The sequence below is a fragment of the Eleutherodactylus coqui genome, chromosome 5, assembly GCF_035609145.1.
Source record: "Eleutherodactylus coqui strain aEleCoq1 chromosome 5, aEleCoq1.hap1, whole genome shotgun sequence".
Taxonomy (NCBI): Eukaryota; Metazoa; Chordata; class Amphibia; order Anura; family Eleutherodactylidae; genus Eleutherodactylus; species Eleutherodactylus coqui.
This window is the reverse complement of record NC_089841.1, coordinates 36,716,015-36,726,765: the sequence shown is the minus strand read 5'-3', so window position 1 is coordinate 36,726,765 and position 10,751 is coordinate 36,716,015. Positions and strand designations below refer to the sequence as shown.

Genomic DNA, 10,751 nt, shown 5'->3' with positions numbered 1-10,751 from the left:
GATGAGAGCTGTGCCCGCGCCTCACGTGACCGGTGACGTCACCGATACTTGAATTTGCCCGCGAATTCCGAGCGCTGGCATCTACAGAGGAAGCTGATGGTTGGAGCCTTTTATACTACTTTCAACGTGGGAGAGGAAGATTTCTGCGCTGTGTGGTGAGTACCTACCTGAGATTGATGCGCTGTGTGCTGAGTACCTACCTGAGATTGATGCGCTGTGTGCTGAGTACCTACCTGAGATTGATGCGCTGTGTGCTGAGTACCTACCTGAGATTGATGCGCTGTGTGCTGAGTACCTACCTGAGATTGATGCGCTGTGTGCTAAGTACCTACCTGAGATTGATGCGCTGTGTGCTGAGTACCTACCTGAGATTGATGCGCTGTGTGCTGAGTACCTACCTGAGATTGATGCGCTGTGCGCTACGTGTGCTGAGTACCTACCTGAGATTGATGCGCTGTGTGCTGAGTACCTACCTGAGATTAATGCGCTGTGTGGTGAGTACCTACCTGAGATTGATGCGCTGTGTGGTGAGTACCTACCTGAGATTGATGCGCTGTGTGGTGAGTACCTACCTGAGATTGATGCGCTGTGTGCTGAGTACCTACCTGAGATTGATGCGCTGTGTGCTGAGTACCTACCTGAGATTGATGCGCTGTGTGCTGAGTACCTACCTGAGATTGATGCGCTGTGTGCTGAGTACCTACCTGAGATTGATGCGCTGTGTGCTGAGTACCTACCTGAGATTGATGCGCTGTGTGCTGAGTACCTACCTGAGATTGATGCGCTGTGTGCTGAGTACCTACCTGAGATTGATGCGCTGTGTGCTGAGTACCTACCTGAGATTGATGCGCTGTGTGCTGAGTACCTACCTGAGATTGATGCGCTGTGTGCTGAGTACCTACCTGAGATTGATGCGCTGTGTGCTGAGTACCTACCTGAGATTGATGCGCTGTGTGCTGAGTACCTACCTGAGATTGATGCGCTGTGTGCTAAGTACCTACCTGAGATTGATGCGCTGTGTGCTGAGTACCTACCTGAGATTGATGCGCTGTGTGCTGAGTACCTACCTGAGATTGATGCGCTGTGCGCTACGTGTGCTGAGTACCTACCTGAGATTGATGCGCTGTGTGCTGAGTACCTACCTGAGATTAATGCGCTGTGTGGTGAGTACCTACCTGAGATTGATGCGCTGTGTGGTGAGTACCTACCTGAGATTGATGCGCTGTGTGGTGAGTACCTACCTGAGATTGATGCGCTGTGTGCTGAGTACCTACCTGAGATTGATGCGCTGTGTGCTGAGTACCTACCTGAGATTGATGCGCTGTGTGCTGAGTACCTACCTGAGATTGATGCGCTGTGTGCTGAGTACCTACCTGAGATTGATGCGCTGTGTGCTGAGTACCTACCTGAGATTGATGCGCTGTGTGCTGAGTACCTACCTGAGATTGATGCGCTGTGTGCTGAGTACCTACCTGAGATTGATGCGCTGTGTGCTGAGTACCTACCTGAGATTGATGCGCTGTGTGCTGAGTACCTACCTGAGATTGATGCGCTGTGTGCTGAGTACCTACCTGAGATTGATGCGCTGTGTGCTGAGTACCTACCTGAGATTGATGCGCTGTGTGCTGAGTACCTACCTGAGATTGATGCGCTGTGTGCTAAGTACCTACCTGAGATTGATGCGCTGTGTGCTGAGTACCTACCTGAGATTGATGCGCTGTGTGCTGAGTACCTACCTGAGATTGATGCGCTGTGCGCTACGTGTGCTGAGTACCTACCTGAGATTGATGCGCTGTGTGCTGAGTACCTACCTGAGATTAATGCGCTGTGTGGTGAGTACCTACCTGAGATTGATGCGCTGTGTGGTGAGTACCTACCTGAGATTGATGCGCTGTGTGGTGAGTACCTACCTGAGATTGATGCGCTGTGTGCTGAGTACCTACCTGAGATTGATGCGCTGTGTGCTGAGTACCTACCTGAGATTGATGCGCTGTGTGCTGAGTACCTACCTGAGATTGATGCGCTGTGTGCTGAGTACCTACCTGAGATTGATGCGCTGTGTGCTGAGTACCTACCTGAGATTGATGCGCTGTGTGCTGAGTACCTACCTGAGATTGATGCGCTGTGTGCTGAGTACCTACCTGAGATTGATGCGCTGTGTGCTGAGTACCTACCTGAGATTGATGCGCTGTGTGCTGAGTACCTACCTGAGATTGATGCGCTGTGTGCTGAGTACCTACCTGAGATTGATGCGCTGTGTGCTGAGTACCTACCTGAGATTGATGCGCTGTGTGCTGAGTACCTACCTGAGATTGATGCGCTGTGTGCTGAGTACCTACCTGAGATTGATGCGCTGTGTGCTAAGTACCTACCTGAGATTGATGCGCTGTGTGCTGAGTACCTACCTGAGATTGATGCGCTGTGTGCTGAGTACCTACCTGAGATTGATGCGCTGTGCGCTACGTGTGCTGAGTACCTACCTGAGATTGATGCGCTGTGTGCTGAGTACCTACCTGAGATTAATGCGCTGTGTGGTGAGTACCTACCTGAGATTGATGCGCTGTGTGGTGAGTACCTACCTGAGATTGATGCGCTGTGTGGTGAGTACCTACCTGAGATTGATGCGCTGTGTGGTGAGTACCTACCTGAGATTGATGCGCTGTGTGCTGAGTACCTACCTGAGATTGATGCGCTGTGTGCTGAGTACCTACCTGAGATTGATGCGCTGTGTGCTGAGTACCTACCTGAGATTGATGCGCTGTGTGCTGAGTACCTACCTGAGATTGATGCGCTGTGTGCTGAGTACCTACCTGAGATTGATGCGCTGTGTGCTGAGTACCTACCTGAGATTGATGCGCTGTGTGCTGAGTACCTACCTGAGATTGATGCGCTGTGTGCTGAGTACCTACCTGAGATTGATGCGCTGTGTGCTGAGTACCTACCTGAGATTGATGCGCTGTGTGCTGAGTACCTACCTGAGATTGATGCGCTGTGTGCTGAGTACCTACCTGAGATTGATGCGCTGTGTGCTGAGTACCTACCTGAGATTGATGCGCTGTGTGCTGAGTACCTACCTGAGATTGATGCGCTGTGTGCTAAGTACCTACCTGAGATTGATGCGCTGTGTGCTGAGTACCTACCTGAGATTGATGCGCTGTGTGCTGAGTACCTACCTGAGATTGATGCGCTGTGCGCTACGTGTGCTGAGTACCTACCTGAGATTGATGCGCTGTGTGCTGAGTACCTACCTGAGATTAATGCGCTGTGTGGTGAGTACCTACCTGAGATTGATGCGCTGTGTGGTGAGTACCTACCTGAGATTGATGCGCTGTGTGGTGAGTACCTACCTGAGATTGATGCGCTGTGTGCTGAGTACCTACCTGAGATTGATGCGCTGTGTGCTGAGTACCTACCTGAGATTGATGCGCTGTGTGCTGAGTACCTACCTGAGATTGATGCGCTGTGTGCTGAGTACCTACCTGAGATTGATGCGCTGTGTGCTGAGTACCTACCTGAGATTGATGCGCTGTGTGCTGAGTACCTACCTGAGATTGATGCGCTGTGTGCTGAGTACCTACCTGAGATTGATGCGCTGTGTGCTGAGTACCTACCTGAGATTGATGCGCTGTGTGCTGAGTACCTACCTGAGATTGATGCGCTGTGTGCTGAGTACCTACCTGAGATTGATGCGCTGTGTGCTGAGTACCTACCTGAGATTGATGCGCTGTGTGCTGAGTACCTACCTGAGATTGATGCGCTGTGTGCTAAGTACCTACCTGAGATTGATGCGCTGTGTGCTGAGTACCTACCTGAGATTGATGCGCTGTGTGCTGAGTACCTACCTGAGATTGATGCGCTGTGCGCTACGTGTGCTGAGTACCTACCTGAGATTGATGCGCTGTGTGCTGAGTACCTACCTGAGATTAATGCGCTGTGTGGTGAGTACCTACCTGAGATTGATGCGCTGTGTGGTGAGTACCTACCTGAGATTGATGCGCTGTGTGGTGAGTACCTACCTGAGATTGATGCGCTGTGTGCTGAGTACCTACCTGAGATTGATGCGCTGTGTGCTGAGTACCTACCTGAGATTGATGCGCTGTGTGCTGAGTACCTACCTGAGATTGATGCGCTGTGTGCTGAGTACCTACCTGAGATTGATGCGCTGTGTGCTGAGTACCTACCTGAGATTGATGCGCTGTGTGCTGAGTACCTACCTGAGATTGATGCGCTGTGTGCTGAGTACCTACCTGAGATTGATGCGCTGTGTGCTGAGTACCTACCTGAGATTGATGCGCTGTGTGCTGAGTACCTACCTGAGATTGATGCGCTGTGTGCTGAGTACCTACCTGAGATTGATGCGCTGTGTGCTGAGTACCTACCTGAGATTGATGCGCTGTGTGCTGAGTACCTACCTGAGATTGATGCGCTGTGTGCTAAGTACCTACCTGAGATTGATGCGCTGTGTGCTGAGTACCTACCTGAGATTGATGCGCTGTGTGCTGAGTACCTACCTGAGATTGATGCGCTGTGCGCTACGTGTGCTGAGTACCTACCTGAGATTGATGCGCTGTGTGCTGAGTACCTACCTGAGATTAATGCGCTGTGTGGTGAGTACCTACCTGAGATTGATGCGCTGTGTGGTGAGTACCTACCTGAGATTGATGCGCTGTGTGGTGAGTACCTACCTGAGATTGATGCGCTGTGTGCTGAGTACCTACCTGAGATTGATGCGCTGTGTGCTGAGTACCTACCTGAGATTGATGCGCTGTGTGCTGAGTACCTACCTGAGATTGATGCGCTGTGTGCTGAGTACCTACCTGAGATTGATGCGCTGTGTGCTGAGTACCTACCTGAGATTGATGCGCTGTGTGCTGAGTACCTACCTGAGATTGATGCGCTGTGTGCTGAGTACCTACCTGAGATTGATGCGCTGTGTGCTGAGTACCTACCTGAGATTGATGCGCTGTGTGCTGAGTACCTACCTGAGATTGATGCGCTGTGTGCTGAGTACCTACCTGAGATTGATGCGCTGTGTGCTGAGTACCTACCTGAGATTGATGCGCTGTGTGCTGAGTACCTACCTGAGATTGATGCGCTGTGTGCTAAGTACCTACCTGAGATTGATGCGCTGTGTGCTGAGTACCTACCTGAGATTGATGCGCTGTGTGCTGAGTACCTACCTGAGATTGATGCGCTGTGCGCTACGTGTGCTGAGTACCTACCTGAGATTGATGCGCTGTGTGCTGAGTACCTACCTGAGATTAATGCGCTGTGTGGTGAGTACCTACCTGAGATTGATGCGCTGTGTGGTGAGTACCTACCTGAGATTGATGCGCTGTGTGGTGAGTACCTACCTGAGATTGATGCGCTGTGTGGTGAGTACCTACCTGAGATTGATGCGCTGTGTGCTGAGTACCTACCTGAGATTGATGCGCTGTGTGCTGAGTACCTACCTGAGATTGATGCGCTGTGTGCTGAGTACCTACCTGAGATTGATGCGCTGTGTGCTGAGTACCTACCTGAGATTGATGCGCTGTGTGCTGAGTACCTACCTGAGATTGATGCGCTGTGTGCTGAGTACCTACCTGAGATTGATGCGCTGTGTGCTGAGTACCTACCTGAGATTGATGCGCTGTGTGCTGAGTACCTACCTGAGATTGATGCGCTGTGTGCTGAGTACCTACCTGAGATTGATGCGCTGTGTGCTGAGTACCTACCTGAGATTGATGCGCTGTGTGCTGAGTACCTACCTGAGATTGATGCGCTGTGTGCTGAGTACCTACCTGAGATTGATGCGCTGTGTGCTAAGTACCTACCTGAGATTGATGCGCTGTGTGCTGAGTACCTACCTGAGATTGATGCGCTGTGTGCTGAGTACCTACCTGAGATTGATGCGCTGTGCGCTACGTGTGCTGAGTACCTACCTGAGATTGATGCGCTGTGTGCTGAGTACCTACCTGAGATTAATGCGCTGTGTGGTGAGTACCTACCTGAGATTGATGCGCTGTGTGGTGAGTACCTACCTGAGATTGATGCGCTGTGTGGTGAGTACCTACCTGAGATTGATGCGCTGTGTGGTGAGTACCTACCTGAGATTGATGCGCTGTGTGCTGAGTACCTACCTGAGATTGATGCGCTGTGTGCTGAGTACCTACCTGAGATTGATGCGCTGTGTGCTGAGTACCTACCTGAGATTGATGCGCTGTGTGCTGAGTACCTACCTGAGATTGATGCGCTGTGTGCTGAGTACCTACCTGAGATTGATGCGCTGTGTGCTGAGTACCTACCTGAGATTGATGCGCTGTGTGCTGAGTACCTACCTGAGATTGATGCGCTGTGTGCTGAGTACCTACCTGAGATTGATGCGCTGTGTGCTGAGTACCTACCTGAGATTGATGCGCTGTGTGCTGAGTACCTACCTGAGATTGATGCGCTGTGTGCTGAGTACCTATCTGAGATTGATGCGCTGTGTGCTGAGTACCTATCTGAGATTGATGCGCTGTGTGCTGAGTACCTATCTGAGATTGATGCGCTGTGTGCTGAGTACCTACCTGAGATTGATGCGCTGTGTGCTGAGTACCTACCTGAGATTGATGCGCTGTGTGCTGAGTACCTACCTGAGATTGATGCGCTGTGTGCTGAGTACCTACCTGAGATTGATGCGCTGTGTGCTGAGTACCTACCTGAGATTGATGCGCTGTGTGCTGAGTACCTACCTGAGATTGATGCGCTGTGTGCTGAGTACCTACCTGAGATTGATGCGCTGTGTGCTGAGTACCTACCTGAGATTGATGCGCTGTGTGCTGAGTACCTACCTGAGATTGATGCGCTGTGTGCTGAGTACCTACCTGAGATTGATGCGCTGTGTGCTGAGTGCCTACCTGAGATTGATGCGCTGTGTGCTGAGTGCCTACCTGAGATTGATGCGCTGTGTGCTGAGTGCCTACCTGAGATTGATGCGCTGTGTGCTGAGTGCCTACCTGAGATTGATGCGCTGTGTGCTGAGTGCCTACCTGAGATTGATGCGCTGTGTGCTGAGTGCCTACCTGAGATTGATGCGCTGTGTGCTGAGTACCTACCTGAGATTGATGCGCTGTGTGCTGAGTACCTACCTGGGATTGATGCGCTGTGTGGTACGTGTGGTGAGTACCTACCTGGGATTGATGCGCTGTGTGGTACGTGTGGTGAGTACCTACCTGGGATTGATGCGCTGTGTGGTACGTGTGGTGAGTACCTACCTGGGATTGATGCGCTGTGTGGTGAGTACCTACCTGAGATTTGCGCGACGCCACCTGACGAAACCTGTCTTTTTTGGCAGATTTGTGCACTACGTGTGGAGACGCGGCCACCCGAGATTTGTGAGCTTTTTTGCAAACTTGCGTGTGGAGAGGATCCTGACGTTTGGACGCGTTTTGAGAAGAATTTCGCTTCGCTTGCACACAAGCTGACATAACTCGTCGAGGTAAGATGCTGCATCTGCTAAAATTTTCATTGCGTGCGTCTGCTCATACGTGCTTATTTTGCGCATATTTGCAGGTTTTCGCTTGCATATGTATGTACGCACGCGTGTGTGTGTGTGTGTGTGTGTGTATATATAATATATAAAAATAAGATTCTTGATTCTTCTGACCAGGTTGGGGGAGTAGTGGTCAATGTAAGTGGGTGGAGCGGATCTAGGGATCAGTAATACTGGTGTGATGTGACTGTTAACCTGCTGATTTTTCGTCATTTCCTGCAGATCTGACGTCCTTGAGAATGGGAAGGCTGGCAGACAGTGAAGAGACCCTCGACGTTCAGCAATCTTGAACCCCTTCGTTTTATGGACTGCTTTTTGCCGGTGACTCACCTTTTTTTTTGGGGGGGGGGGGTATTTTTGGATAGACTAAGCTTTTATTTATTTTCTTGCAAACTTTTTTCTTTCTTCTTTACAGGTTATCTAAGGTATTTCAAGATTACCACACTGCGTTTGCTCACAATCATTGTTGAAGCAGCAGAGAGACTGGCGGTCCTAGATGTTGGCTCAGTAGGACGCTTTCAAGATGGGCATGTTTGCAAATCGAAGTGATTCTTACATTGTTTTTTCTGTGCCTTGTTGTACTTCGTTTAAGCGGTAAAAATGGGCAGTTAGAAGTTGTGTATATTAATTAAAATTAATATTGACAGTTTTGAAGACATTGTAATTTTTTAACATTTACAAATGTTATATCTCATATGTGCAAGCATACTCTACAAATCTTTGCCAACATATATTTCCATCTGTTCACTTTATTCTGGACGCACATTTGCAAAAACATCCTTTGTTTGGAACCATTTAGGAGACATTCAAGTTGAACCTCATTTTTCCTCATTTTGCTAAATCCTTTTTCCTCCACCGAGCCAAGATTGCAAAGGCTCGTGGGTGTCAGAATACATACCCCCTAAAATGACCCTATTTTACAAAGTACACCCCTTTGTGTTCACTGAGTGGTGTCAGGAGTATTTAGATCCCACATTTTCAGGAATTAATGGAATTATGATTAAAAAAAAATTATAATAGGGCTTTATTTCGGCTAATGTGCTATTCTAAGTTTTTTTTCCACCAAAAATCATCATTTTCATGTGCACTGACACCCCAAAATGGATACCCCTGTTTGTATTGTTTTCAGAAATGTACCCATTGTGGCCCTAATGATATGTTAGTATGTACAAATGGGACCCAAAATGTAATCCATGCAACTAACCCTGTGCTAAAGGGGGGGGGGGTCGACAGTGGCCCAACCTAAGCGTAGACATCGCCCAAATAAGAGGGCGGCCCAGCGGTCTTCGGAACTGGGCCATAGCTGATCCTAGGAGCCACAGAACAGGACACACGCATGGCATATAACAGAGACAGAACAGAATACACAGAGATAGAAAACACTGCATACAGAGGCCAAAAATGCAACCACTACTAACAGATAGGCTGATTATAAAGAACAGGTATTACTTGACATTGTAGACAAAACGTGAAGCTAGCGGGCGAACTTCTAAGCTCCTGGTTATACCGCTAATCCCTACACTAACCATGAGTCCAGGAGACCCGGACAATACTGCCCACTTGGCCTGTAGCAGCAGCCACAATGCATACTCGAGTATAGCCGATCCCAGTGTTAGCCGAGGTACCTAATATTACCCCTTGCCTTATACTCAAGTCAATAATTGACCCCAGGTTTTTGGGGTAAAAGTTGGTACCTTGGCTTATACTCAGGTCGGCTTAGACTGAAGTATATCTGATTACATACAAAAACCTAATGAAATAAGAGCAATCGTTGCATGCAAAGCATTAACCCTTTCCAATCCATTTATTTTTTCTCACCCATTCTCCCCAGCTCCAAATAAATTGGTTCTGGGGAGAATGGGTGAGAAAAAATACATTTTCCCTGCACCCTCCTGATCTGACAGAGTTCAGGAGGGTGCAGGGAGGGACCTGCTTACCTGTTCGGCGTCTTCCGTACTCCTTCTGCCTCCCGGCTCGGCGATCATGTGACTGCTGGGGTCAGGTAACACCGGCGGTCACATGATCGCCGGCCAGAATCTATGCATTACATAGCGCTAAGTAATGTGTAAAGGAGAAGGCAGAAAGGATTAAAATCCCTTTCTGCCTTCTCCTCGGGAGTCCTCGATGAGGACCAGTGCAGGAGTGCATCTGCACCCGATGTGCCTGACGATCGGGTGCAGATCCACTCCTGCACTGCAGTGTCGGGCCTGCCCCGACATTGGAGCTGTGGAGGGAAATTATGTCGGGGCAGGGCCGACATTGGACTGGAAAGGGTTAACAGCGGGAATCTGTTGTCTCACCCATCCCCTCTGGCTGTGGGAGGCCAACTGTCATTAGCAACAGTCTTCAGCAGTAGATGGTGTGGGCTCAGATCTGTAGGATGCAAATGCAAGTCCATTCCAGAAAGCTGCTTCCTAACATACATACATTCACGTGCTGCGGTGGCAAGGGGTTAAAAGTGTTCCCTGGGACTCCAGTACTGATGATCTATGCGCAGTGAAGTGTTGATCTGCCTCCCAGAATCCCTGCCAATCAGCTGATGACGAATGCGCACCGCTGCCACTTCAGTCTATGCCAGACGCAGCACCGTACATTTCCGGCTGTACACGCCTGCATAGGATTGCATTTCAATACGCAATCCTATGCAGAAGGCTGTGGTTTGTCTACGCGAAATCACGCGCAGAAAACAAACCGCGCCATGCTCTAATTCTGTGCGGGGTTCGCAAAGCCCCGGACATAAACGCCACTCGCTGGCTGCCGGCTCTGCGCATGCGCCGTCTGCTGGCACATGAGTCAGAGCTGCGGGAGCGGGCGAGTTCCGCACTGCTCGCTGCAGGCGCTCAGGTCGGGTCCTGTTGCGAGCAGCTGGATGCGACACGGCCGTCTGCAGGCGGCCATAGGCCTCATGTCCACTGGAAAAATACAATCCGCGTAGAATCAGCTTTCTATTGTATCATTTTTGCATGCAGATATCTGCACACATTGCTATCAATGTGATAGCAATGTGGCCGATCCGCGGTAAAATGGAGCATGCCGGGGTTTTTTTCTCCCACGCATGAAAAACGCAATTCTATTAAAATTCCATCCGCGGGTGCAAAAATCAGTTTAATGGACGGGATGGCCAATGATTCCCTAGGGGCAAATCCGCTGCGGAAACAGCTATTCCATTTTGCTAGTGGACATGAGGCCCTAGGGCTCCTTCCCACAGACGGATCTATTCAACCTAATAGCTCAA

The 10,751-nt window shown here is 50.0% G+C and overlaps 1 protein-coding gene and 1 long non-coding RNA gene across 2 annotated transcripts in view; one reads left to right on the top strand and one right to left on the bottom strand.

The window, feature by feature from the left end:
• Positions 1-10,751, bottom strand: part of LOC136628738 (zinc finger protein 268-like) — a 451,149-nt gene that overhangs the window by 175,392 nt on the left and 265,006 nt on the right. The gene's annotated exons all lie outside the window — the stretch shown is intronic.
• On the top strand, positions 7,304-8,170 carry LOC136629234 (uncharacterized). The gene is made up of 3 exons (XR_010792925.1): positions 7,304-7,462; positions 7,739-7,837; positions 7,932-8,170. It is a non-coding gene; the product is annotated as an uncharacterized lncRNA (long non-coding RNA).